Below are 15,440 nucleotides of genomic sequence, written 5' to 3' on the forward strand. Positions count from 1 at the left end.
GGAATCCATTTGTCCCCTGAATACATGAATCACTGGGACAAGGTACTGCTTGTGTTCCCATTCCTGTCTACGTAGACAATGGCTTCTACATTATATATCTGGAGCCACGGTAATGTAGATGTTTTGAAGTTTGGAGTACTCTGCATCTCCCCCAAACAGTGTCATGTCTAAACCACAATGAAGTCCAAAAATGATGGGCAGGGTCGTCAGTTAAGGTCTACACCTAGTACTGAAAGTATGTTTACTACTGTCACCAACATACAGCCAGAAAAGAGCTGAACTCCTGTACTGAGAGTGCTACTATTTATAAAAAGATGGAACATTTCAGAATGCTGCTATTTATAATAACACCAAATATTCCACAATATACAAACACTGCACAAATAACATATTTCAAAAACCTTACAGAAATTATAAATACTACATAACAAATGGGGTTAAACTGGTGACCTGAGAGCAGCACTAACAACTACACAACATGGCATGCACCACAGTTGACAGCATTGGCTGTTCTGAAAGCTGCTGGAAAACAGCAAGTGCACTGGTTATTCCATAAGAGTTTCTATCATGTTTGTCATCACTTCAAGGTGTTTTTTGTATCCAGAAAACTGTTGTGAAGCCCAATTTGATGGTTACCGATAATGCAACTGGAAGATGGGTTTTAGAAAAGTGTGGTTAGTTCGGCCAGATAATTTTAGCGCTCTTTTTTTTAAGAAGGGGCGAGCTGGAGCAAATTCACGGTTACTAGGTCTGGCACATGGTGCAAATTTCTTTAACAAGCAAAACATATATTGCATTGGCAAAGATAAAAAATTTGAGTAAGTTGATCTCTTACCAGAAACATTCAGCTAACAGTGAAAATGTTGGCAGTCAAGTGAGTGTCAGAGGCTATGAAGCGGTTAAATTACTACCTATTTTTACCTTTAACGTGCACTTTCTGTTACATTAATGAGAATCTAATGTTCTTATAATCAGTTTTGTACTTGTGAGAAAAATGTTCACCAATGTTTCACAGTTGCTGATACCTGATATAAATAATGACTAGTATGACAGTTCAGTGCACATACAGGAATCCACTAATGCTAAGTCAGCATACAGCCCAGTGGTATGGGACACAATTGTCACATACAGTAATCTTTATGGGCAGATTGTTACAATGAGCTTGGCCACAGGATGTGCTGACAATATCAGTGCCGCCCTGTTCTCTTTGGATGAACAGTCTCCATTGAGTCTGCATCTATCTCACTGTCAATATTCAGTGGTGTAACGTTTGGATTAACAACCTAGTACTTAAAACGTGCAGCCACCACCATAATAATGTTCCTGTCCACGAAGCAGTGACTGGTCCATCAGTGTTCAATCAGGTGGCTGTGGGAGATTAATCTGTTCAAAACTATAAGTAGTAATCCATGAAACATATCTGGGATGGACTAAAACATTGGTTGCATAACAGATAAATCTGTTCAAAAATGCAGCTAAAATTATTCAACACACTTCAAGAAGGATGAACTAACTGCTTTTAGGGTATCAGAACTAAATGGAAAACCTTTCATGATATCAAAATCTACTATTTTCATGACTAGGAATAATGAAATGGACAGCAATAGGATTCCAGATATTTTAACCATCTTTGCCAAATGGGCTATTACTTGCTGTAATTTTTTCTTGAAAACTTATAACAAGTTTTAGGCACTATTACAAGTCTGTGCACTCCCAAGAACTGCCCAACAAAGTGATTCTTCAGTTTCTCAAGACATATATGTTGATCAACCAGTCCAAGGGTACACTGGTGGTTCACAGCGTCCAATGAGTACAGTATTTCGGCAATCAGACACGTCACCATCGTCAGGTGTGCTGACGAACTTAGCTCCTGGGGGCGCGTGGTCGACTACTGTCCTCTGCCCCCATGAGCCGCTCCAGCCATGGTACGTGCCTGCAGGCACATGCCAGTATCAGTGGTTGGTTAGTTGGTTGGTTGGTTTAAAAGAGAGGGGAAGGGACCAAACTGCGAGGTCATTGGTCCCTTGTTCCCAAAAAAATAATTACACAACAGAAAGAAGAAAAGAAAGGAGACATACAGCATAACAACAAGAGAAAGGAAGAACCAGAAGAATGACAGGAGGACAACCAACACTACTATGGATAAAAACAGGAAAAGAAAACCATAGAGAGAAGCAAGAAACAGGTAGAAGAGGTAAAAACAAGAGAGCAGATGACTGTGGCTGGCCGACCATGAGAAGAAAGAGGAAAAGCTAGCCACTCTGCGACACATTAAAACATCCACCCTAAAAGCATTAGAACGGAAAACACAAAGGGACAAAGGGCATGTGCTAAAACTTATATAGAATGATAAAACCCACAGGCGCATATAAAAAGTAAAAGTAAATTAGCCAGTGAGGCGTTGTCAGCTAAAATTAATGGCAACGAGTCCGGTAACTGAAGAGTCCGTTGCAGGGCAGCCAAAGAAGGACAGCTCAACAAGATATGGGCCACTGTAAGCTGGGTACCGCACCGACTCTGAGGTGGGTCATCACGGTGCAGGAGATAGCCATGTGTCACCCAAGCGTGGCCAATGCGGAGCCGAGAGAGAACCACACAATCCCTGTGAGAGGCCCACATGGAGGACTGCCACACACTTGTAGTCTCCTTAATGGCACACTGTTTGGTGTGCATGGTGAGGTTATACCATTTCATTTCCCAAAGCCGCAAAACCTTACGGCATAGTACTGAACGCAGGTCAGTTGCAGAGAAGCCAATCTCCACAAGCGGTATCTGCGTAGCCTGTTTGGCCAGCCTGTTGGCAAGTTCGTTGCCTGGGATTCTGGCGCGACCTGGGGTCCAGACAAACACCACTGAACGACCAGACCGTTCCAGTGATCTGCAGTGAAAAAACTGCAGCCATCGGGCAAGGATTGCTCTTCAATATGTCATCCTTGGACATAAGCAAATCCGACGTGAGCATCAGCCATCAGTGTACACCACTTCGGGGCCTTGGTACTTGTCAAGAATCGAGAGGAAATGGTAGCGGAGAGCTGCAGGGTTAACTGACTCCTTAGGGCCATGTGAAAGGTCCGGGCAAAGCTGCGGCCTAGGTGTCCACCATGGAGGTGTACGTGAATGGGCCTCAAGTATAGGTGGAAAAGGCAAGGACTCCAGTTCAGAAAGAAGGGATTGGACACTAACTGCAATTGGAAGCCCTGACCTGGGCTGGGGATGTGGGGATGAACCGCCATGGGTGGGAAAAGGAGATGGTGATTCAGATGCGCAGGAGAACTACGAACGGGTGCTATGTAACTGGCCAGCAGTTGTACATGCCTAACCTGCAATGAAGGCACTCTGGCTTCCACAAGGACGCTGGTCACTGGACTTGTCCTAAAAGCTCCTGTTGCTAGGCGAACACAACAGTGGCACACTGTGTCGAGTAAACGCAATGCTGAGGGCGCTACCGAACCATAAACCAGACTCCCATAGTCAAGGTGGGATTGAACAAGTGCTCTGTAGAGCTGCAGCAGCGTAAAGCGATCTGCACCCCAGTTGGTGTTGCTCAGGTAGCAGAGAGTATTGAGGCGATGCCAGCACTTCTGCTTAAGTTGACAAAGGTGAGGAAGCCAAGTCAATTGGACATCGAAAATCAGTCCCAAAAATTGATATGTCTCCATTACACTGAGTGGATCATCATTAAGGTAAAGTTCTGGTTCTGGATGAATGGTACGATGCCCACAGAGGTGCATAACACATGACTTTGCGGCTGAAAACTGAAAACCATGGGCTAGAGCCCATGACTGTGCCTTGTGGATGGCTCCCTGCAGGCGCCACTTGGCAACACCAGTACTGGTGGAGCAATACGAAATGCAGAAGTCGTCTGCATACAGAGAAAGTGGGACGGAGGGCCCGACAGCTGCTGCTAGACCATTAATGGCCACTAAAAACAGAGACACTCAATACAGAGCACTGCAGGACTCAATTCTCCTGGATATGGGGGGAACCATGGGAGGCACCAACTTGGACACGGAAAGTATGGAGCAACAGGAAATTCTGGATAAAAATCGGGAGTGGACCTCGGAGACCCCACTCTCATAATCTGGCAAGGATATGATTTCGCCAGGACGTGTCATATGCTTTTCATAAATAAAAAAAGACGGCAACCAGGTGTTGGCGTCTGGAAAAGGCTGTTCGAATGGCAGACTCTGGGGACACAAGGTTATCAATGGTGCAGCGACCCTGGCGGCAGCCACTCTGACATGGAGCCAGTAGGCCACGTTACTCCAGGACCCAACCCAACCAGCAACATACCATACGTTCCAGCAGCTTACAAAGAACGTTGGTGAGGCTGATGGGCCAACAGCTATCCACATCAAGTGGGTTTTTACTGGGTTTGAGCACTGGAATGATGGCGCTCTCCCACCACTGCGATGGAAAGACACCATCGCACCAGATCCGCTAGAAGATGACGAGGAGATAGTGCTTGTAGTCAGATGAGAGATGTTTAATCTTCTGACTGTGGATCTGTCTGGTCCAGGAGCTGTGTCGGGGCAATGTGCAAGGGCACAAAGGAACTTCCACTGTGTAAATGGGGCGTTACAGGATTCACTGTGGCGTGTAGTAAACGAGAGTACTTTCCCTTCCAGCCACCATTTGAGAGTGTGACAGACTGGGGGCAATTCTCCGATGCAGAGGCTTGAGCAAAGTGCTCAGCAGTCGCATTTGCGCTGTAGATAACACGCCATCTATGGTAACACCGGGAACACCTGTTGGCGTCTGGTATCCGAAAAGACATTTGATCTTTACCGAGACTTGGGAAGGTGACATATGGCACCCAATGGTCGAGACATCTCTCTCCCAACACTCCTCCTCCCTTCATTTGGTAAGTTGGTGAATGCGAGCATGGAGCCGTTTAAAGGCTCTGAGATGCACCAGGGAAGGTTGCCACTTATGCCACTGTAGAGCTCGCCAACCATCCTTAATTGCTTCAGCAACTTCCGGTGACCACCAAGGAACTGTCTTTTGCCAGGGCACCCTAAAGAGAGAGGGATCGTGATTTCTGCCACAGAAACGACTGTTGCAGTCACCTGCTCAACCATCACATCGATGTTCCCGTGTGGGGGAGATTCAACAGTGACAGCAGAGGTGTCCGTTGTGGTGGGGCCACCATGTACCCGTTGGCTGTAGCCCCCTGACCACACAGGGATTGCTCTGCTGATGCCTGCGCCATTAACTTCCCATGTATTCCAAGGGGTAGATGCCCATCCCCCTGGAGCATTGGGACTCCCGGCAATGGCCATCCTTGCTGGTGGTCACATACCAGCAGTCTCTAAGTGTTCACAGGCTCAGTTCAGTGCACAAAAGTATGACACCAAATCGTTCCGCTCCCTGGCTACACCACAGAGGAACATCAGGCTAAGGATGGCAGCGGCTCTTATTCTCCCCAGTACCTTGTATGTTCGAGAGATGATGGGGAATCTTTCATGATGATGAAGGCTCAGTTTTTTGTTGAGCATTTATAGGACAAGTTTGGGGAGATGGAGGGATTGTCCAAAATGCAGTCAGGGTCAGTCTTGATCAAAACAGCATCCCCTCCTCAGTCACGGGTGTTACCCACTTGTGACAAGCTGGGGGATGTTTCTGTAACCATCACACCCCATAAGAGCTTAAATATGGTCCACGGTATCATATTTCACAGGGACCTACTTTTGCAGTCCGACAATGAGCTGCACGGCAATTTAGAACAGCAAGGTGTACATTTTGTTTGGCATGTCCACCAGGGTCTGATGGATAATCAGGTTGCCACCAGTGCCTTCATCTTGGCCGTCGAGGGTGATACATTACCTGAGAAAGTCAAGTTGGATGGTCTACCGCTATGATGTAAAACCCTATATCCCTCCCTCAGTGCGTTGCTTTACATGTTGGAAGTTTGGTCCTATGTCTTCCTGCTGTACTTCTAGCATCACATGTCGAGATTGCGGACACCCATTGCATCCCAATACTCCATGTGTCTCGCCTCCCATCTGTGTCAATTGTGGAGAGCACCATTCACCTTGCTCGGTAGACTCAAGGATTCTCCAGAAAGGAAGGAAAATCATGGAGTACAAGACCCTGGGCCAACCTACACTGAGGCTAAGAGGAAATTTGACCGCGTACGTCCTGTACGCATGACATTGTCTTAAGCCGCTGTTACAACAGTTCTAGCCCTAGCCCCATCAGCTCTGCCAACCCCAGTCACCTCTCAGCTCCGGAAGACTACCCTGCCCCCTTGATGGTGGGGGGAGGGGGCACTTCCCACCCTGTTGCTCCCGCACACCATAGTTCAGGAGCAACACCCCCCCCCCCCCCCCAACTATCAAGGATGTTTGTCCCCACTTCTAAGCTGCAGAAGCGTACAACTTCTTCAGCTGCTCTTGCTAGGAAGGGGTCCTATGGATCACTCCCTTCCCAGGTTTCTGCTAGTGGAAAAGATGACAAGTGCCAGTGGCTGAAGAGCTCAAAAGCAGCTGGTTGCAGGGCTTCACGCTCATCCTCAGTCCTGGAGACTGAATCAGTGAAGTCCTCCCAGCCAGAGAAACTCAAGGAACAGCGAGAGAAATCCAAAAAGAAGGTCTCCAAGACCAAGGGAATTGCGGTGGCACCCACACCTCCATGCTCTGTGTCTGTGGAGGAGGTGGAGATTCTGGCATCTGCCAAGGACCTAGATATTGCCGGACTCTCAGACAAAATGGATACAGACTGCACAGGCAAAAAGTCGGTGGCACCAGGTGACCCTGAAGCGTAAACTGCCTCATTGAATGTGTCATGCTTTCCCAGTCTCAAGATGACGTCATACTCCAGTGGAATTGTGGCGATTTTCTCCACCGCCTGGCTGAGCTGCGGCAACTGTTAAGCTTTACACCTGCTTTCTGCATTGCCCTCCAGGAAACCTGGTTCCCGGCAATGCAGACACCTGCCCTCCACGGCCATAAGGGATATTACAGGAACCATAGCGAATTTTGTTGAACAGTGTCTTAGAAAATGTAAAAACTGTCATTTAGCATTAATTTATTTTTTACAAGCCATGAACTTACGTGCATGAATTGCTCGATTTGAAACAGTGCCAATGTTGGTTCAAATGGCTCTGAGCACTATGGGACTTAACATCTGTAGTCATCAGTCCCCTAGAACTTAGAACTAGTTAAACCTAACTAACATAAGGACATCACACACATCCATGCCCGAGGCAGGATTCGAACCTGCGACCGTAGCGGTCACTCGGTTCCAGACTGAAGCGCCTAGAACTGCACGGCCACAACGGCTGGCTGCCAATGTTGCCCACAACATTCTTTACTACCAAGCTAGTGTCATCAGTGAACAGAAATATTTTAGAATTCCCTTTAATACTAGATGGCATATCACTTATATAAATACAGAACAGGAGAGGCCCCATCACTGATCCCTGGGGCACCCGCGATTTGACCATACCTCACTCAAACCCCACATCATAGCCATTCTCAACGCTTTGGATAATGACCTTTTGGTCTGTTGTTAAAGTAAGAGGTGAACCAGTTGTGAGATATTCCCCATATTCCATAATGGTCCAACTCCTAGAGCAGTATTTTGTGATCAACACAATCAAGCGCCTTAGTTAAATCAAAAAGGATGCCTAGCATTTGAAACCTTTCGTTTAATCCATCTAAAAAAAGAGAATATAGCATTTTCAGTTGTTAAACGACTTCTAAAACTGAACTGTACATTTGATAGTAAATTGTGTGAAATAAAATGATAAATTATCCTTAGATACACAACTTTTCCAGTTGGCATAGGAGTTGGTCTAAAATTGTCTGCATTATCCCTTCCCCCCTGTTTATAAAACGGCTTTACTACTGAGTACTTTAATCATTCAGGAAACTGACCATTCTTAAAGGAAAAATTACAAATATGGTTAAGCACTGGGCTAACATATGCTACATACTCTACCATATCCATGAGAGTCCTTACTCTTCAATAATTTAATCACTGACTCAATCTCCCCCTTGTCAGTATCACAGAGGAGTATTCCAGACATCAGCCTCGGAAAGGTATTTTCCGATAGAGTTATAGGATTCCTAGTAGCAACTAAGTTTTTATTTAACTCACCAGCAATTCTCAGAAAGTGATTGCTGAATACTGTACATATATCTGACTCATCAGTAACAGAAATATTTGTATCACAAACTGATTTTATGACATTGTGCTGCTGACCAGACACTTCTTTCACAACTGACTATATGGTTTTAACTTTACCTGTGAATTAGCTATTCTATTTGGGTACCACACAATCTTTGCCTTCGTAACAACATTTTTAAACACCTTACAATACCTTTTGTAATGGCTACTGTAGCTCGACTGTGACTACTTCTGACATTTTGATAGAATTCCTACTTTGTTCTACATGATATCCTTATCCCACTAGTCAGCCATCATGGCTGCCTTTTACTGCTAGTACCCTGCTTAGAATGTTCTGAAGCAGGGCTTCACAACATACGTGCTCGCGGAGCAAGCTGTGAGCAGCACGAGCACGCTACCCCCACTACCGGACCAGAGCGGAAAGTGGGGAGAGTCACGTCGGGCACACAACAGCTGCCGCCACTCAATGTAAATCCGCGGCCACCTGCAGGGATATCACCCACGAATTATTACTGTGACAAACGAAACAAATAAAGGAGAATGTACATGTGCCACATAATTTTATTAGCTTAGTGTATGTCTCTACATTCGTATTAATTTGTGAACTGTTACACAATAAAAGGTGTCACTGAAGTGGGGGATTCTCTGTTATCTTGTACTTTTTGCCCTTTACAATTGCGTCTATGTTCGGAGTAATTGTTCTTGTGCATCGTAGGCGCAGCGTGCAGTTTAAATTTCGATCAGACAATGCGTTTCTCAGGCGCATCTTGTTACATTTCATTGCAGAGAACAGTTATTCACAAACATACGTGGAACCGAACATTGATATTATTGTAGCCGCCAGTTTGTGCAAATGAGGAAATCTATCCTGAGGGAAGTGTCTGTAAAATTCCAAAATGTTTTTCTTGTTCTGAAATTTGTCTCTGTATTCTCTGTCACACTGCAGGCCAATAACTTCTAGTTGCAGCTCAGGACGAATCTCTTCAATATTTGCTGAATATGGGGAGGAGAACAGATCAGAATCACTGTCTAGTGCTGTCAGATCTTGAAAGCATTGATCAAATTCTTCCTTAAGGGCAACTAAACTATGTCAATAACGTTCACAGTCTTTGTGAACATCTTGCATGGATGATAATTTAGGAAAATGAGCTAGATTTCCTGTTTCCAGCTGACTCACCCAAAGTGTCAATCTCATTTTAAAACAATTTTGGTAAACATTTTTGGAATACAGTGATCAATTGTTATATTTAGATTAAAGTTCAGTCTTGATCACGTTATGTCTGTTTTAATGGGTAACCGGTTTCGGTTATAGAAAAAACCGAAACCGGTTACCCATTAAAACAGACATAACGTGATCAAGACTGAACTTTAATCTAAACTCATTTTAAAAGCTCGTATTCGATCTATGAAATGAGTAATTAGCAGATCTTTACCTTGTAGTGAAATGTTCAAAGCATTCAGATGGCTAGTTAAATCTGCCAAGAATGCGAGATCACATTTCCATGAAGGCTCTTTCAGTTCAGGAACACACGTCATTTATTTCCATGAACATATTTATCTCATCTAATAGGCAAAAATTCGATTTAATAATTCGCCACGAATAAGCCAGCGGACCTCGCTGTAATAAGGCAGGCTACCATACTGGCTTTCTACATCCTCAAGAAAGCTTTTAAATTGTCTGTGTTGTAGCCCATGCTTCTTTATATAATTGGTTGTACGAACAACAACACTCATCACATTTTTTAGAGTGATACTCTTTGCACATAAGTTTTCCTGGTGGATCACACAGTGAACGGCCCTTATTTCATTCGGCACGGTCAGTTTTTGCATTTTCTCCTTCAACAGCGCAACGAAACCTAATTTTTTCCCTGTCATCGCTGGTGCACCGTCTGTAGACACTGAAACTAAAGAATTCCATGACAATCCTATATTTTCAACACTTTCTTCAACACTACTTAAAATATCACCTCCGGTTGTAGTGTTCTTCATGGCTACTACATCGAGGAGCTCCTTCCTCACCTGAAGATCTCTATTAACACCTCTAATAAATATGGAAAGCTGCGCTGTTCCAGTGATATCAACACTTTCGTCCAGAGCTAGAGAATACGCCATAAAATCTTTATAGATATTTGCAAGCTGGCTCTGGACGTCGTCTGCCATGTCCTGTATGTGACGCATAATGGTCATGTCAGATAATGGCACAATCCGAAACTGTTCAACTTGAGACGGACACAAATGTTCCGCTGCAACTACCAAACATCTTTTATTAAATCGCCATCGGTGAAGGGGTGCAGGGATTTTGCTAAAAACAAAGCAATTTTGTAGCTCACTCTGAGAGCTGCCTCAGCTGATTTTTCTTCGTCATCCAGATCTTCTTCGGATAGCTTCCTTTTAAGTTTAATAACTTCCTGTGCACGATCTGGTCCATCACATTTTCCACTTCCATAGTCTTTCGCGTCGTATGACATATAATGGCGCTGCAAATTAAATTTCCTAAAAGAATTCAGCGTTTTGTGACATACTAAACATTTTGCAACACCATCTTTTTCTGTAAACAGATACAATTCCTCCCAATGGGGGTTGAACCGCGAAAGCATGGTTGGGGTAACACAACAGCGACTTGACATGATTCTTAACCAGCGAAGTGACTGTTAGAGCTGATCGTAGTACTTTTAACGTTACACAGTCGGCGCTAATTCAATAGGCACGCTGCGGTCCTATTCATACGTGCGCGCGCATTTCCCCTCCCTCCCTACTCCGCGACCTTGCACATGCTTGCGAGCACGTGCCTGAGCAGACGCGAGTACTCGCGCTCAAAACCAGCCAGTTGTTAAGCCCTGTTCTAAAGGAAAGCAATCTTGGCAAGATCCTGGTACATGCATACTCCATCTTGTGATGTGCTTTGACAGTCCACACTGTATGTCCAACATATGTCTTCCCACATAGATTGTGCAATCTGGTATACGCCGGTCTTCCGCAAATCGAGGTTATCTGTGACACTTCCCAATAATGCTTGTGGTTTATTAGGTGGGAAAACAATGGTTTCTAGTTGGTGCTTTTTCAATATAAATCCTATTTTTCCCGATAGTGTACCAGTATATGGTATAAAGACAGTGACCGCCTTTTCCTCCTCCTAAGAGTGAGCTGCCCATTGCAACTCTATCCATTTGTTCGTAATATTCTCCATTAAAATATTTGGAGGTCAGGACATGCCTGAAAAGGTCGGTGGTCTTCTCATCAAATTCCAGACCAATAAGCCCTAATGACTCTCACAGAGGTACCTTCGTGAATAATGAAATGGCATCAAAACTCAACAGATAGCTAAGTCTTTCACCCTGAAGGCTTTTTACAAAATCCACAGAACTACAGATATGATGACTGCATATAACACATAAGTGCTTGGTATTTCCAGTATGTATTTTGCAGCAAATATGTGGGTGCCCCAATGTTGCTGACAATGGGGTGCAACAGCATCCTATCTTTGTGAACATTAGGGAGACAAAGTCTTGGCAGTAGAGGTCCTTGACGTAGCAGTTTCTTGGTTACACCCTCTGGTAGACCTACGTCCTTGAGAAGAGCCCTAGTATTGATCTCCACTTTCTTTGCGGGGTTGGTGTTGATCTTCCTGTACGAGTTGTCGTCTAGCAGGCTATGCATTTTCTGAAAGTAGTCCTTGTCGGAAAGAACAATAATAAGCCTTTGTCAGCATGTAAGACAACAATTTTGGGGCTCTCTCCCAGATCCTGAATCACCGCCTGCTCTCTGTTGGTAATGGGTGACTTTGTAGGCTTAGTTATCATCAGAGCGTGACAAGTTTCATGGCATACTACTTCATCTGGTAATTAAGACGTATCTTATTCAACTGCACTGATGATGTTCACAACTAAAGTATACTTGGGGGAGGGAGGAGGGCGGGGGGGGGGGGGGGGTGAGGAGGGGGGAGAGCGAGCAAAGTGAAGTCCCTTCTCCATAACTGAAACCCATCATCACTCAGCTCCATGTCAGTCAGTCAGATTGATGACCATCTCGTACAGGTCCTTTAGAGATGGTTTGTCAGAGACGTATGTAAGAATTTTGATATTTGACGTCGTGTGGCCTTTCTATAGGTGGAATCAGCTGCCACCCAGGTAACACCATCAATCCATTCCCAGGTCCAGGAATTAAAATGATTGGCCAGTTGTAAACGTAGTCTAAATAAAGGCAAAGTGCGTTCTCTCACATTCCAGAGCAAGGCTGGCTCGCTTCTTAATTTTCCTGGCTGTTGTGGAATCAATGAAAGGTGTGACCTTAGAAAAGTTTGGCATTACATGCTCGGCATGACATCTCATCAGAAATGCAAGAGTACAGCAAACAGTACCTTCACTGGTGGAGATTGTCAAACTTCTTCATGCTGCAATACATCTCCTCCCTGTAAAGGTATATGGTGTGATTCTTCAGTTTCTCCCAGTGTCTCTGTTGATTTAACAGTCCACAGGTGTACTGTCACTCATAGTGTCCAATGGGCACAATATTTCAGCGATCAGACATTCACAGTCGTCAGGTGCTCTGACAAACTGAGCTCCCGAGGGTGAGCGGCTGACTAACATCTCCTGCACCCACGAGCTGCTCCATCCACAGTCCATGGGAACCAGCACTGAATTTAATTAAGAAGACTCTCAGCTAACAACACGATCTGGTGATCAGGGCGGATGGAGAACTTACATCAACATCACTACGGCTGCTGATGCTAGTGTCTCCATGACTGCCAACACCAATACATGGCTGCAGATGGAGCAGCTCGAGGGGCAGGGGATGTTAGTCGGCCACATGCCCTCAGGAGCACAGTTCGTCAGCACACCTAACGATGGCGAATGTCTGATCACTGAAAAATTGTGTCTGTTGGACACTATGAACAATGAATCACTCAAAGTCGAGCTGAAAGTTGTGGGGATCATTTGCCATGTATGAGAATGGATATGTACAAATTTATCTGGTGCAAAGAAACACATAGGGCTCCAATCATTCATTGTAGAAATGTTTTTACATACATATATTAGAGTCGGAGTGCAGAGTGTCAATAACCAGGAGCAATGAAATTGATTCACCCAATTTGAGATACTTTGGGGGCAAGCACACAGTCAGTAGTTGCTTGTTACTGTGGTACAGTAATAACTTTAAACCAAGTTTAACAGCAACTGGAAAAGTGCTTTCAGAAATAGTAAATTATTAAACATTTGAGTATATTATTTTAATAGGTTATCCTAATACAGATGTAGGACTGTGATAAAAAGAACACTGCAAGTGCAATAGCATCATGCTTTGAAAATATACTGGTCAAAACTTCACACAAGATACAAACTTTTTTTCATTTCAGAATCTAAACAGCCTAATGCAAAGTGTAAATAAAGGAACAAATACCAGGAATGTTGAGTTTTTAGGGCATGGAATCAATAATAAACAATATGTCATGATGTACTTTAGTTAAGTCTACTTCCACATTGGTCTGATAATTTAGATTGGTTGTTTGGTTTAAAAGAGGGGAGAAGGGACCAAACTACGAGGTCATTGGTCCCTTGTTCCTAATAAAACAATGCCACAAATGTGAGAATAAAACAGACGAGAAATTAAACACAAAACAAAAAGAAAGGAAAAATCACAAGAACAAAGGAAAGGCAAGGAACACTAGAAGGAACAAAAGAGGACAAGAAAACAACAGAGACACTAGAAACAGAAGAGAGTAAAACAAGAAAGCAGATTACAATCGCTGGCCAACGACGAGAATAAAAAGGAAAAGCCAGCCACTCTGCAACACATTAAAACCTCCACTCTAAAAGCACTAGGGTGGAGGGGGGAGAGGGACAAAGAACATGTGCTAAAATTTAGCTCAAATGATAAAACCCACCCTCACGAATAAAACATAAAACTAAATCGCCCAATGACAATGAGGTGTTGTCAGATAAAATGAGTGGCAACGAGTCTGGTAACCCACGATTTCGTTGCTGAGCAGCCAAAGTGGGAAAGTGCACCAAAATATGGGCCACACCAACACTGAGGCGAGTCTTCACGGCACTAGAGGTAACTGTGGGATGCCCAAGAGTGGCCAATATGGAGCTGGCAGAGGACAACTGATTCCCTGTGAGAGGCCCGCAGAGAGCACTTCCACACATTCGAAGTCTCCTTAATGACATGCCGTTTGTTGTGCGTACTGTTATGTCATTCCATCTCCCAAAGCCGAAAAACCCTGTGGCATAAGTCAGAAGACAGGTCAGGTTCAGAGATGCCCATCTCCACAAGCAGTTTCTGCATGGCCTGTTTGGGCCAGCCTGTCGGCAATTTCGTTGCCTGGGATGCTAACGTGTCCTGGGGTCCACACAAACATCGCTGAACAACAGGACCAGTCCAGGGCATAGACGGACTCCTGGATGGATGCCACCAAAGCATAGTGAGGGTAACACTGGTTGATAGCTTGTAGGCTGCTCAAGGAGTCAGTACACAGAAGAAACAATTCCTCGGGGCATGAATGGATATACTTAAGTGCACGAGATATTATCACCAGCTCTGCAGTGAATACACTGCAGCCATCAGGCAAGGAATGCTGTTCAATATGGCCTCTGCGGACAAACGCAAAGCCAACATTACCATCAGCCATCGAGTTGTCGGTGTAAACAACTTCAGAGCATTGGAACACTTCAAGAATTGAGTGGAAGAGACAACAAAGAGCCGGAGTCCTTACGGCCATGCGAAAGGTCCAGGCAAAGCTTCGACCTACAAGTTTCAACATCTCTGCCTCGGCCAGTAAGCACGGTGCCACCCCACAAGGGGTTATGGCCATTAAAATCTCCCAAAAGTAGGGAAGGTTTAGGAAGTTGATCAATCAGTGCAGCTAATATGTTCAGGGGTATTGCACCATCTGGAAGAAGATATACATTGCAGACAGTTATTTCCTGCGTCGTCCTTATTCTGAGAGCCACAGCTTCAAGAGCGGTTTGTAGGAGCACAGTGTCACTACAGACTGAGTTCAGGACATAAACGCAAACTCCACCTGACACTCGATTACAGTCGCTAAGGTTCCTGTAATATCCCTTATAGCCACAGAGGGGAAGGGTCCGCATTGCCAGGAACCAGGTTTCTCTTTACATTTGCCGAAGCTCAACCATGTGGTGGAAAAAATTGCTGCAATTCCACTGGAGGATGACATGATCATGAGGCTGGGAAGGCATGGAACATTCAATGAGGCAGTTTACACCTCAGAGTCACCTGCTGCCCCCAATTTATTGCCTGAGCAGTCTATATCCATTGTATCTGAGGGTCTGACAAGATCTAGGTCT

The sequence above is a fragment of the Schistocerca serialis genome, chromosome 2 (assembly GCF_023864345.2).
Source record: "Schistocerca serialis cubense isolate TAMUIC-IGC-003099 chromosome 2, iqSchSeri2.2, whole genome shotgun sequence".
Lineage (NCBI taxonomy): Eukaryota > Metazoa > Arthropoda > Insecta > Orthoptera > Acrididae > Schistocerca > Schistocerca serialis.